The sequence below is a fragment of the Eurosta solidaginis genome, chromosome 2, assembly GCF_040869045.1.
Source record: "Eurosta solidaginis isolate ZX-2024a chromosome 2, ASM4086904v1, whole genome shotgun sequence".
Taxonomy (NCBI): Eukaryota; Metazoa; Arthropoda; class Insecta; order Diptera; family Tephritidae; genus Eurosta; species Eurosta solidaginis.
Genome location: NC_090320.1, coordinates 101,760,735 through 101,775,140, shown reverse-complemented (window position 1 = coordinate 101,775,140; position 14,406 = coordinate 101,760,735). Strand labels below are relative to the sequence as shown.

Below are 14,406 nucleotides of genomic sequence, written 5' to 3'. Positions count from 1 at the left end.
ATAGTAAGGAAATATAAATCATTTAGCTTTACTTTTTTTTAGAAATATTATAAAAATAAGTTTGGCCAATTTCGTTTAGGAAAACCACGCCATTTTAAAAAGGTCATAATTTTAGATAATAGGACCTTTATTAGGTATAAATGATAAGTTAGATAATAGACAAATATCAATAGAAAAATATCAATAGAAAAAATATTTTACCCTAATCCCCGTAGAAGAAAAATATTGATAGTTTTAATACATAATTCAATTTTCCATACAGTAGAAAAAACGGTAAGAAAAATAATTACACTTTAATACCTATAGAGTAAAAAATATTGATAAGAACAACAATTTTACATTAATACCACATAGAATAGGAAATAGCGATATGATCAATAAAGATAAGGAAATAATAATTCATAAAAATAGGCTTCAACCAATATAAAACCTTTAGTAGTACTAACCAAAATAACTTAACAAAAAAACAAATAACAATCTCACTATAAGCACACAATTATTACTCACAATTATCACTAAGCAAACAAAAAAAGAAAAAAAACAGAAAAATAAAACAAGAAACAAATGTTAACTCAATATGACACATGCAAAGAATGAAAAAAGCATGATATGTCCAAATATAAAGAATGAAAAACAAACAAAAGTCAGCATAATAGGTACACATGTAAAACAAATGTAAACAAATAAAAACAAAAAACCACATAAACAAACAAACTCATTACTTTTGGCATCAAATTACCATTATGTCATAAACGACCACACAACAATTGAATGCGAAAGACAATTTAAATTTTACATACCCAAGCGAGTCAGACGGGTCATTAAACGTAAAATAACATGGAACTATACACTTCTGTTGAAGACATGACCCAGTTTTAGGACTAAGTCCGCCCCCCCTCCGTCTGGCAACACCCGGCCATTGCGGCCAAGTTCAACAGCACATCAGCTGTGCTTGCCAACCACCACCGCGCTCACTCTCAAGTCAGTTGTTCTCAAACTACCCAACTACACGCGTCGCCGTATCGCAACCGTTCGCCTTATTTATCGCCCACCCGCCGTCTGCAGTTTAAATTTTATTTAAATACATTAAATTAATTTTTATTTTCATTTTATATTTCAATTTAATTTCATTTCCGTATTGTTATACTTTCGCTGTGTTTGAAAATATATATTGAATATTTACATATATGTGTGCCCTCTTTTAATTGGAAAAGTGCTGTGTTAACGAATTTTTTATACATGGTCCCTTCGCGGCAAAAGAGCACCAGTGACCAAAAATTAAAAACTAACACAAAAATACAAATACGTGCTCGGTACGGCAAATAAACAAAATTTTATAAAATTTAACAAAACAATAGTGCACATACATGAATACATAAAGAACTAAATATTAAGGTGTGTGAAGAAAAGAAAAAAAAAATGTTGAGAAATCAAAAAATTTAATCAAAAAAAAGTACAAAGAAAAAGCGTTACAAAAAAATCAGAAATACATACAAATCCACCACAAAAGTGAACACAATATCTAAAAAAAGACAAGCAAAGAAAACCATAGGTGCTGAAAAAGAAAAAGTTTCGAAAAAAAGGAAAAAGTTTTTGAAAAAACATAAGATTTATTTACAAAAAAAATCAAAGAAAATTAAGGTTTGTGGAAAAAAGTGGGTGCAGAAAGGAAAGAAAAGTTTAAAGCAAATAAAAATTTATTTGAAAAAATAAAAAAATAGAATTGTTTGGAAGAAAAAACAAGAGAAAAAATACAATTTTTAAATAAAATTAGAGTTGGAAAAAATAATTGGAAAAAAAAACACACATCAAAAGAACATCACCATTACACCAAAGACACTACACCAACAAGGAGGAACTAAACATCAACGAGGAGCAATACAACAAAGGACAACACAAACAACCCACAAGTAACACAAATAAAACTAAAGGAAATGTCAGAGTGAGTACTTTTGTTACCCAATATATACCCCCATATATATTCCCTCCGTCTAAAGTACGGACCCAAATTCTATAAATTCCCCAATTTTATACCCTCCGATCTAAAGATCTGGACCCTGGTGATATACCAACATTATAAAGCTTAAACGCAAAAATTTCATTTGCCTACCCACTGGTATAAAAAAGTACAGTCCCTTACAAAACCCTTAGCTTTTTTTTTTTGTTTTCAAAAGCAGCGAATACATGAATTTTTATTCCCGTACCAACGGAAAACCCACTGCCCGGTTCTATATACCCAAAAAGTTCGTTGCTACACATATCTAGTTAAATATAAAAATATATACGTATATATGTAATATATGTACATATATACCCAGTTAGTTCGGTAATATTCCCCGAGCTAAATATTTTTCCAGCGTGAAATTCACCGCTGTCCAATTTACCCTTATATACATATATTACATAAAATATATTTTATAAAAAACCCATAGCAAAGAACTTTGCCAAATTTTTGTCACTTTTCTCAAAGTTTATTTTACCGGTGCACCCAAGATAATTTTGCATACAAATCTACAAGTATATGCACCCATAATACCCACACGCACTTGTATATCTTTTTGCATAAGCCAAAAACCCACCCTCAACAAAGTAATTGCATGACCATATCGAGCCCTTGCCGCAATTTAAGTGTAACCAACAAAAATACAGCTTAGTTTTTTGCTGAAAACGATAGTTTTGCATGATTTGAATCATCGCACAAATTTTTATAATAGATAATAGTACCGTTATCAAGCTAAATCAAAAAGAAATTTTAGTGTAAGTGAATTTTGAGGTTTGTTTACTTTTTTTGTGACCGCAAATTGCTATTTACCTCAAAAGTGCTTCTCTGTGGTATCTTACGAGTAATGTTTATTTTCACTTTTAGCGTGTATATTTATATTGTTCGCAAAAGCACTTGTTGCAATTATACTGTATATGCATGACTTAAGCAACAATTTTGCAAAAAGAAAAAAATATGGCTGAAAATGAAAATATATATTTCAGTTTGGTACAAAACATTTCTGCTTAAGTTCGTGAAATCGAATAAAATTGTTTCATTATTTTAATATGGAGCTTTTACAAAATAAGGTGTTTAATTATTTTATATTATCTTTAAAATAAAATAACAAGACTGTGTTTGTATACCAATGGACGATCAAGAATAACTCACTGTTGCAATATAGCGATACTGAGTCTTAAAATACATATTCTGGGGAATTAGAAAACGAGATATGCGTTGGAACAAGAGGGTACAAGAAGAAACGAAAACTTCCCAAAAGACTTCCGGGTAAAAACCAAGGCTGTATGGAGTTAAACCAAATCCCTGCGTAGGTAAAAAGTGTGGAAACAAGTGTTGTGAAAAGCTTAGAGAGCAAGATCGGTTGGTGCTAAATGAACACTTTTGGGGCTTAGGCAACAAGATACGACAAAGAGATTGGCTTATATCGTGCATGACCATGAAATGCGTTCAAAAGAGAACATCAGATAGCCTTAAAGAATAGTGGAGCTATGCATATTTCATTACCTATAACGAAAAGCGTTTTAAAGTTTGTCAGCAGTTTTTACTGAAAACACTTATATTTCCCAAAACACGTTAATATGTGTTAGAAAAAACACAACACTTCAAATGCCTCTTGCCTGACCAAAAAAAGACCGCCGCCCCATAATAAGTCTGACGAAATAAATGTGGCTCTTTTGAAATCATTCATTGAACACCTACCAGCAGTTCCTTGCCACTATTGTAGGAACAAAAGTACTAAGTTATATCTCCCACAGTACTTTCGAAACGTGCCAACTTTGTATAGGTGTTACACGCAGCACTTGTTAAATACAAAACAGGAGCAAGCTAAGTTATCCCTAAGAGTTTTTCGTACGATTTTGAAAAATGAATACCATATAGGCATTATTTGTGAAAAGTATAAGAATTCGGACAGAGAAGCACAAAACCTTTTACAAAAACTGAGGAACATAAAATGCACATACTTGACAGAGATAAATCAAAGGAAATTTTCTTAGAGGACCAAAGAAAAAGCAAAGAGAATGGGACGTGTATCTGCGCCGGCTTCGACCTTCAGAAAGTATTGAATACACCACACGGAAAAGCGTAAACCTTTTCTATTCAAGAAAATATGCTTTTTATAATGAAAGCGTTTACGAAAACGGCACAAGAAACGGTTATGGCTTTTTATGGGGTGAATCGGATGGAAAGCGTAGATGTAGCGAAATTTCCAGTACAATTTTCTAATACTTAAATATCGTGGATGAAAGGGGGACTCATTCTGATATAAGTCCTGTTGTTTTGGGCAGAACAGGAACAGGGCTATGCAAGCAATGATAATATATTTCATAGAGAAGGCTGCTAACATAAAACACATTAAATTAACTTAACTGTTGCCTGGGCATACCATGATGCCCGTGGACTCCATACATAGCCATACATAGAGTCTTTTATTCGCGATAGAAATGTTTGGGCTCCAAGTGAATGGTATACAATTATTTCGAACGCAAGAACTATACCAGAAAATTATACATGCATTTCTATTCATAATTCGGATTTTAAAGATTGGAAAACCTTTTCTCAAGCTTTGCGTCCAGCTTCAGTTAAAATATCATTTACGTCTTTGCGTTGCGCTATCTTCGAAAAAAATTCTCCATTGGTTAAACTACACTATGGTTATTTTGACGATAGCGAAAAGCGATCTCAGTACAATTGTGCGGTCAAGACGAAATTCTCTCATACGTAGTAAGGGTCCTGTTACCTAGTATGATCACTTCTTACACATTTCATCTTCAAAATATAACGACCTAAAAGCTCTTTGCGAGTACATCAGCATCGAACAAACCGTCGAAAGAAAACCCGAATTAAGAGATAAATATTTTGAAGTAATGAATATTGAACCATGGATCACATGGAACCCGCCTCCCAACTATTAAAAAAAAAATAAATAAATGTAAGGCGCGATAACCTCAGAAGAGATCTAAGGCCAAGCTTCTCTTCCAATTTGCGTCGTGCTCCTCTTGCTTTTCGCTACAAATTGGCCGGACGGAACCTACATGTTTTATGCCGACTCCGAACGGCATCTGCAAGGCAGATGAGTTTTCACTGAGAGCTTTTCGTGGCAGAAATACACCCGGAGCGCTTGCCAAAAACTGCCGAGGGGCGACCCCGCTTAGAAAAATTTTCTTCTAATTGAAAAACCTTATTTCTAAAATTTTGATGCTGCTTTGCCCGGGGTGTGAACCCAGGGCATACGGTGTGGTAGGTGGAGCACGCTACCATCACACCACGGTGGCCGCACTATTAGAGATGGTAAATATCTATCGTTTTATCTACCCCATCGTGCTGTCATAAAACCCGGCAGCAAAATCACAAAAGTGCGAGTCGTCTTCAACGCATCAAAAATCTCACATTCTGGCAACTCGTTGAATAACGTGCTTCATACAGGCCCCATACTACAAAATGACTTAATGCTCGTTATACTTAAATGGCGACTTTATAAGTTTTTTTTTAACGGCTATATTGAGAAAATGTATCGCCAAATACTCATCCATGGAGAAGATAAAGATTTTCATAGAGCCGTCTTCAACGCATCAAAAATCTCACATTCTGGCAACTCGTTGAACAACGTGCTTCATACAGGCCCCATACTACAAATTGACTTAATGCTCGTTATTCTTAAATGGCGACTTTATAAGTTTTTTTTTAACGGCTATATTGAGAAAATGTATCGCCAAATACTCATCCATGGAGAAGATAAATATTTTCATAGAATAGTTTTTCGAAAACACCCAACTCTGTCGATAGAAAATATTCGATTGAAAACAGTTAGTTTTGGTGTAAATTGTACACCATATCTATTCGAACCTTACACCAACTCGCCCACGACTGTCAAGACGAACATCCGCACGCTAAAAGCATTTTATTAAACGAAACATATGTTGACGATATTTTGTCAGGCGGTCATATATGCAGTCCACTTTGAACTCCATGACTCAAGTTATCGAAGCCTTAAAATCGGCAGGGTTCCCTTTGAGAAAGATGTCGGCAAATCACCCTGAAATTTTAAAACCCGTTCCCGACCCTGATTTGCTAAACGTTGACTTTCTTAAATTCCACGATTCGAGTTCCACAAAAACCCTTGGAATTCAGTGGAACGCGCTGACCGACACCTTCACCTATACGTATGATCCACCATCAGCAGAAAACACGACTATGAAAAGGCAGATTTTATCAGCAGTTGCGAAACTGTTTGACCCCGCAGGATGGCTATCGCCAATAATGATTCTCGCAAAAATGTTGCTGCAACAGCTCTGGATGGAAGGAACGGATTGGGACGAAGACGTGAAACCCGGGGCTCTCCAAAAATGGACCTCAATATACGAAAATTTACCTCACATCAGAGAAATTTAAATCCCTAGGTGGGTACAGTATTCCCCCGATAAACTCATCCAGCTGCATGGATTTTCAGATGCTTCCGAAAAAGCATTTTGTGCCTGTGTATATTTACGCGTACAAACCCATCAAACTAGTTTTTCATGTTGTTGTTGTTGTTGTTGTAGCGATAAGGTTGCTCCCCGAAGGCTTTGGGGAGTGTTATCGATGTGATGGTCCTTTTCCGGATACAGATCCGGTACGCTCCGGTACCATAGCACCATTAAGGTGCTAGCCCGACCATCTCGGGAACGATTTATGTGGCCACATTAAACCTTCATGCCATTCCCTCCCTCCCCACCCCCAAGTTCCATGAGGAGCTTGGGGTCGCCAGAGCCTCGTCTGTTAGTGAAACAGGATTCGCCGCGGATAGGTGAGGTTGACAATTGGGTTTGGAGAAGCTATATATTGCGCTGGCAACCTGAAGGGTTGCGCTACACAGCCCCTTGAATCTGGTATTTTAGTCGCCTCTTACGAAAGGCATACCTACCGCGGGTACATTCTGATCCCCTAACCCGCTGGGGGGGACTAGTTTTTCATCCCATATGCTAGCTGCTAAAAGCAAAGTAGCACCCCTTCAAACGGTGAGTCTTCCAAGGATAGAACTTTGTGGAGTAGTCTTACTCTCCAAATTAGTGAAACAGCTCCGAAGTGAGCTGAATCTACCCCAACACGAACTCATTCTCTGGTGCGATTCTGCCATCGTACTGGCATCGTTAGAAAAACCACCCCATGCCTGGAAAACGTATGTAGCCAAGAGGACATCCGAAATTCTTAAGAAAGTCGACAACGCCACTTGGAGGCACGTTTCCAGTAACGATAACCCAGCGGATTTGAGCACTCGAGGCTGCAAGCCCCAGTTCTTAGACGAATGTCCATTATGGTGGGAAGGACCTAATTGGCTTATCAGGCCACCAACTTCGTGGCCAAAGGATATATCTCACCACCCAACTCAACCCGAACAACGACATGTGGAAGCGTTCCCTGCATGAAAAAAAAATAGATATACTCGACCGTTTTTCGTCGTTTTCGCGAGCGCTTAGTGTCGTGGCCTATATGTTGCGGTTTATCCAGAAAGCAAGGAAACTAAAAGTTGCAGCCACGTTCAACCTCACCCACGCCGAAGTGAATGATGCCAAAATCAAAATCATCATTCAAGCTTAACGGAATCATTACGGAGACACGATAGAGCTGCTTCAAACGGCAGGACCCTTACCCAAAAAGAACACCCTTCTGACTTTAAACCCCATGTTAGATGACTCAGGAATCATGCGAGTTTCCGGAAGATTGGCCTATGCCACAGGTAGCTTTAATGAGCGGCACCAAATTATCATACCCGAAAACCCTCGATTTTGTTCTCTTCTGTTGGACTTCCTCCATTCGAACCTGCTGCACGCCGACAAACAGCTGATGATCCGAGTGGTACAGCAACAGTAATACATTCCACGCTTGAAGCAAAAGGTTAAAAAGCTCATCATCCACTGCAAAACCTGCACCATCTACAAAGAGCAGATGAAAACGCAGATAATGGTAGCTTTGCCACCCGAGAGGTCAACATATTCCCTACCCTTTCATACAACAGGAGTCGACTTTGCTGGACCATTTATGGTAGAAACTTCTCCCCTTCGCCGAGCTTCGTATGTCAAAGCTTACGTTTGCTATAAAAGATTAAAATGAAGTAATTGGTTTTGTGAGTTTTCAACATCAATGAGCGAATGCTTTTTATTCAAATATTGTCAGCTTATTTATACTAAATTAGTATAAACATATTCTTACATACATATTTACTTTAAGCATACATACTTACATGCATATTTACCTTAAGCATACATACTTACATACCTACATACAACTCGATACAAAATATGTACCTACACACCAGTGTTGAGTTGTGCCTTCTGTGGGAAATGCAACGTTCGCAATTTTGCTGGAATGCAAGTTTGGTTTGGTTGTGTGTTGTGCATACCTGTATTAAATCGTGTGAATGGCTATGTCAGCAATAATTATCAAATGCATATTTATGTGTTGATGAACATTTTCACTATTTTTGTATCAGGGTAGCAAATTAGACTGATTTAAATATTTGGCATTAAATTGTTGGCTGTTTACACTACATCTCCTTTTTTTCAGAATGCTTATGCGTTTGGAGAATGCATGAGCATTCTATTTTTATTTAGTTAAGTATGAATTAATTCTTCTTTTGTATTTTGTGTTTGTAGGTTGAAAATTTTTTTATTTTATTAATTTAAATCTATTTTTGTGTATTATTATTTTCTTATTATTTATGATATTGCCATTCTCTATGTTACTGAGAAATTTTTGCTTATCCTCATTTCCTAGCCTAGATGGGATTAAAGTGTCATTATTTTTATTATCAATATTTTCTTCTTTATAGGGTATTAGAGTAAAATTATTATTTTCATCGATTTCTTCTACCTTATAGGGCCTTTATATCTACTATCTAACTACCTCGTTTTTTACTAACACAACATCTCCTATATTTATTTCCTTATAGTGAATATTTTTATTATAAATAATCTTTTGTTTTTCTTTAGCATCTTTTACTAATTTAAAGGCTCTATCCTGTGCTATTTGTAACCTCTTTATCGTAAGCCTCATAATTGTACAATGGGCTTACCGTATTTTCTTGTAAAAGTCTGGGGTTTTTTGCCAAAGATCAATTCGAATGGACAATAGTTATGGACTGTAGATGGGGTAGTATTGTAACAATATGCAAAATATTTGAGATATTCATCCCAGTCTACTTAATGGATATGTATGAACGCACATATTCATTGAAAGTTCTATGGTTACGTTCAACAGTGCCTAAAGTTTGGTGGTGATACGGCGTAGATGTTTTGTACTCAATATTGAGAAGCTTACATAGTTCTTCAAACAGGCTATTTTTATATTCAGATCCCATATCCGTTATTATTGTTTTCATACTTCCATAAATTAATATGAAATTTTCGAATATGGCTCTGGCTACTGTTTTTGCATGTTTGCTATGTATAGGAATTGCAACTAAGTATTTAGTCAAATCACATATTAGATTGACACAGTATTCGTTTCCATTTAATGATCTTGGTAAAAGTCCAATTGTATCTATTTGTACTGTTTCGAACGCCTTTGGTGGTGTTTCCGTCAAAATCATTGGTTCTTTTAAATTTGTATAAATGTTATTTTTGTTACAATTAACGCATTTCTTTATATATTTTCTTATATCATTTTTCATATTTTTCCAGTAATATTTTTGTCCTATTTTATTAGTTGTACGATTGATTCCTGGATGGCCACCATTAACATGATCATCGTGATATTTTTGAAGAATCTTTTTAATTTTATCATTTACCGTCACATGCACAACCTCCGGAGTTAATGCAATTGTTAAATGTGTGAGAACTTTGGTACCTATTACCTTAAATGTGTCTACTCGAGTATAATTAAACAATTTGTCTCCTAAGGACAACTGTATTTTCTTAATTTCCAAATTGCCGGCTTTTTCCATAAGCCTGGTAAAGAATTGGCCCAAGTCAATCTTCGCCTCAACAATTTGATTCTCTATATTTATTTCACTACAAATTTTCTTTCCTTTTTTGAAACATAATTTCGGAGGATCGAAAACGAGCTGGACTAGTCTTTTTACTTCACATTTATGAAGCGCTTCGTATATTATATGGTTCTCTTTGTGACTTTTCTTCTATTCATTTCTATTACTATTATTACTGGAATTCTTTTTAGTTTGCGATCTTGTCGTGACTTTCATTATTTTACAAATCATTGATATCTATTCGTGACAGAGCGTCTGCCACGTAATTTTCTTTTCCTGCTATGTACTCCACCCCAAAGTCATACTCTTCAAAATCCATCCTGATTCTAGTTAGTTTAGATGAAGGGTTTTTCATTGTGAATAAATACGTTAAAGGTCGATGATCCGTCTTCACTGTGAATTTTCTGCCATAAACATATGGTCTAAAATATATAATTGTCCAATATATGGCCGCTAATTCTTTTTTGATCGTGGCTTTATTTATTTCGCCTTTTGTAAAAGATCTTGAGGCATAGGCAATGGGTAATTGTTTTTCTTCAACTTATTGGTTTAGCACAGCACCGAAGGCATAACCACTTGCGTCGGTTGTAATAAAGAACTCTTTATCAAAATTGGGATATTGGAGGATATTTGGACTAACTAATGCATTTTTTAGGTAATTAAAAGATTTCTCGCAGTCGTCTGTCCAATTGAAAATTACATTTTTCTTACTAAGTCTTGTTAGAATCCTGGCGTATTCCGCGAAATTTGGTATGAATGTTCTATAATAATTACAAACTGCGATAAATTTTTTTGCTTCATCAGCATTTTTGGGAGTTGGGTAATTTTGAACAATTTTAAATTTGCTTGGGTCTGGTAAAATTCCAGTACTTGTGCATTTATGTCCAAGATAAGTGACTTCTTGACTGAAAAATAGACATTTGTCCGGATGCTATTTTAAATTATATTTTCTGCATGTGGAGAATACATCCCGTAAATTTTTAATCATATATTTTTCAGAGCATCCTAATACGACTAAATCGTCCATGTATAAGAATGCTTGTGATGGTTTTAGACCTGCGAATGCCAATGTCATCATCCTCTGGAATGAGTTTGGAGCTACTTTGAGACCATAAGGTAATCTTTTGAAACGATAAGTACCGTTATACGCTGTAAAGGATGTGATATCTCTTGATTCTGGGCTGATTTCTATTTGGTGAAATCCTGACATTAAATCTAGGCATGAGAAATATTTCGCTCTTCCCAATTGATCTAGAATATCATCTATTCTAGGCAAAGGGAATTTATCAGCTGTTATTTTTTTATTTATTTGTCTGAAATCAACAACTAATCTCCACCTTTTTTCTCCTTTGCCCGGAAGGGATTTTTTAGGTAACAATAAAATAGGGCTGTTGTACTCTGAGGTTGATGGTTCAACAATATCATCTTGAATTAGTTTGTTTACTTGTTTATTTATTTCATTGTTATGTGCTTGGGGTAGTCTATAATTTTTATTATACACAGGAGTGTTATCTTTCAGATGCAACTTTTGTTTGTAAAAGTTATTGGTCGTGATTGGTTCTGTTTCTAATGAGACTATATCAACGAATTCTGAGCATAATGTGTTGAGTGATTTACTAGCGAATGGCGCAAAATTTGTATTCAATCTTTCTAACTTTTCTTTATTATTACCTTGCAGTGAGGTGTATTTTCAATTATTACATAATCCTCTAAGCTTTCTGTTTTGATGTCATAATCTTGAATGATTGCATGTTTATCTGTTGTATTTATTATTCTTATTGAAGCATGATTTGAGTTTACTATCGTGTTGGCTACAAAAATGCCATCAGTCAATTCTTGATGAGGTACTAATAGTTCCTTATTATGACTATTGATTTGAACGTGTCTAATTACTTCGGCTCTTGCGGGTATTTTAATGCTATTGATTGTTGGTTTATTTGTCACTTGTATAACTATATCTTCTGGCTAATCGTATGGTCGTAGTATTAGGCTGTCCCCATTTTTATTATAATCTAAAATGCAATTCTATTTTTTAATGGAGTCAAGTCCCAAAATTCCATCACATGAGATTGGGAAATTGTCTTCTACTATGTGAAATTTGTGTCTTATTAAAAGACTATCATCTGTTAGATCTGCTTTTACTGTTCCAAGTGTGCTTGTTATGCCTCGGCCAATACCTTTTTAATCTGTGATCTGTGAGTTATTTATTGTGACATTACTGTCAATTTGACCCTTCTTTATTATTGAGATATCCGCTCCTGTATCTATCAGGAACGTTGAAGTTGACTTATTTAGAGTAGTATTGGAAGATATGTAGCTGTTCAGATGCAAGTTGAATGTATATACTTTATTACCGTTAGCATTTACTGTTGGAGTGGAGTTTTCTGGTTTTCCTGTTGGTTTATATTACGGAGATTGCGCGTGTTACTCTGATTGGATGATCTTGACTGACCTGCAAAATTGCGTCTTGGGAAATTATTATTTTGTCAATTACTATTATTATTATTATATCTGTTAGCATTACCATAATATCTTCGGTTTTGGTTACCTCGATAATTATTATTTTGGTAGCTTCTTGGGAAGTTACCTCGGTAATTACCTTGTGAGCGCGTCAGGCGTAACATTGTATTTGGGTTACCCGTGATTTCAGTACAACTATTCGTGAATTTTGAAATAGCCTCGTTCATAGATGTGAACATTCCTGCCTGCATTATCAGTTTAACTCTTTCGGTAGCCGAGTTCTTACACATGGCCTTTACAGCTGCTTGTGTGGCATATTTGGTCGCCACATCAGGTGCAAGACCGTCATATATGTAAGCACCTTCCAACGATTTTGTTAATTTTTCGATTTCAGCAGTGTACTGGTTTACTGCGCTGTTGGACGTTTAGGAGTTTTGCCATCAAAACTTCTACAGATTCACCTTTAATTGCTGAACTCAACTTTTGCCTTATTGCCAGTATTGAATTTTCAGTGCTCGAAAGGTTTCTAGCTGTTCCCTTGAGCTTAGTTTTTATCATGGAAACTGCTATGGTCTCATGAGTTTCCTTAATTTGTTCTAGGATATCTAGTGCGTCTAAGAAGCTATGTAAGTTCCCATGTTTACCATCAAACTCAGGTAGAATTGGCGAAGCCGTTTTTAAGAATTCTACTGTGGTTTGTACCATTTTGTCTTTTCTTGTTTGGTAGTTTGGTGTCTCTGCTAAAATTTCCTTTTTTTCCTGTTTTTCTTCTTCTTTTTGCTCTACTTCTTGTTCCTCTTCTAAATCGGAGGCTGTCTCCAGCAGGAATGTGCTAAAGTCTATTTCTATTTCCTTCTTGAAACTCCTTGGTACTATGAATTCTATATCATATCTTGCCAGTGAGGACACCAATTTGTCTCTAACGCTGGCAAAAATTTGATATGCTTGGTCTTTTCGATTGCCGTCTAGTTTACCGTTTAACTTTTGGATTGTTTTTCCTATTCTGTTAAATGCTTCATCTATTATTTTAAGATGCTTTACTACTGTTTCTGCCATTACTTTTGTATTTTTATTAATATATTTGTAAGATTCTTCTCCTATCGTTTTTTCTTCTATGAGTAGTTTAACGATATCTTCCCATTTGCCCATTGGGGATGGCAGTTAAAATTTAGTTAAAACTTATCTAAACCTTCGGCGCGGCTATCATATCGCTTTTTTAGGAATTTATTATGGGTTGAGTAGAGTTTCAGAAACAAACTGATGCAACTAACTACGCAGATGATTAGAAGCATGATCTTAATAGTATCTAGTGCCTCAGTATGGTCTACTACTTATTTTTTTTTTTTTGTTTTTTTGTTCTTTTATTAAAATTTTTATTTATTTTTTTTTTTTTTCAATATTTTAATCGGTGCTTCCCATAATTTTGACTTCCCACCTATATAACTCTTCAGCTGCTGTTGCGTGTGGGTTCCTAACATTCCATATTGTTGGTTCCCCAGGCATTTCAATAAGTTTCCAATGACTTTTCAACCAAATTAGAGTTTTTTCCTCATCTACAATTTTAATTTCATTTTTAAGGTCCTCAAGTGGGCCTTTTCCATAAGTTTTAATCTTCCTTGATGTTTACATTGCTGGATTCGATTTTTTATTTTTATAATTATTATTCCTTAATCCCTTAATTTCTTGTTTTAGTTGAATTTTTTTGCCTGATTAGTGCTTAAATTTATTTTTTCATAGATCTTGGCTATTGTTTTTCGAATGCCAAATTGCTTTCCTCCTCTTTTTCTTTTCAATTTGACCGGCTTTGGAACTTTAGGTTCCTCAATTTTTTTAATCCTATTTCTCTTTCTGTACTCCTCGATTGTTATTGGCTTAGGGCTTTGCTTGTGTTTCTCAGGTGTTTCGTTTTCACCTTCTTGTAAATTTAAATTTAGTTTAACTAATTTGTCGAAAATTTGGTCAAATTGGCTTTGATTTTGTATGT

General features: G+C 35.2%; 1 protein-coding gene across 5 annotated transcripts in view; it reads right to left on the bottom strand.

Moving 5' to 3' along the window:
* Positions 1-14,406, bottom strand: part of vari (MAGUK p55 subfamily member vari) — a 767,475-nt gene that overhangs the window by 167,576 nt on the left and 585,493 nt on the right. The gene's annotated exons all lie outside the window — the stretch shown is intronic.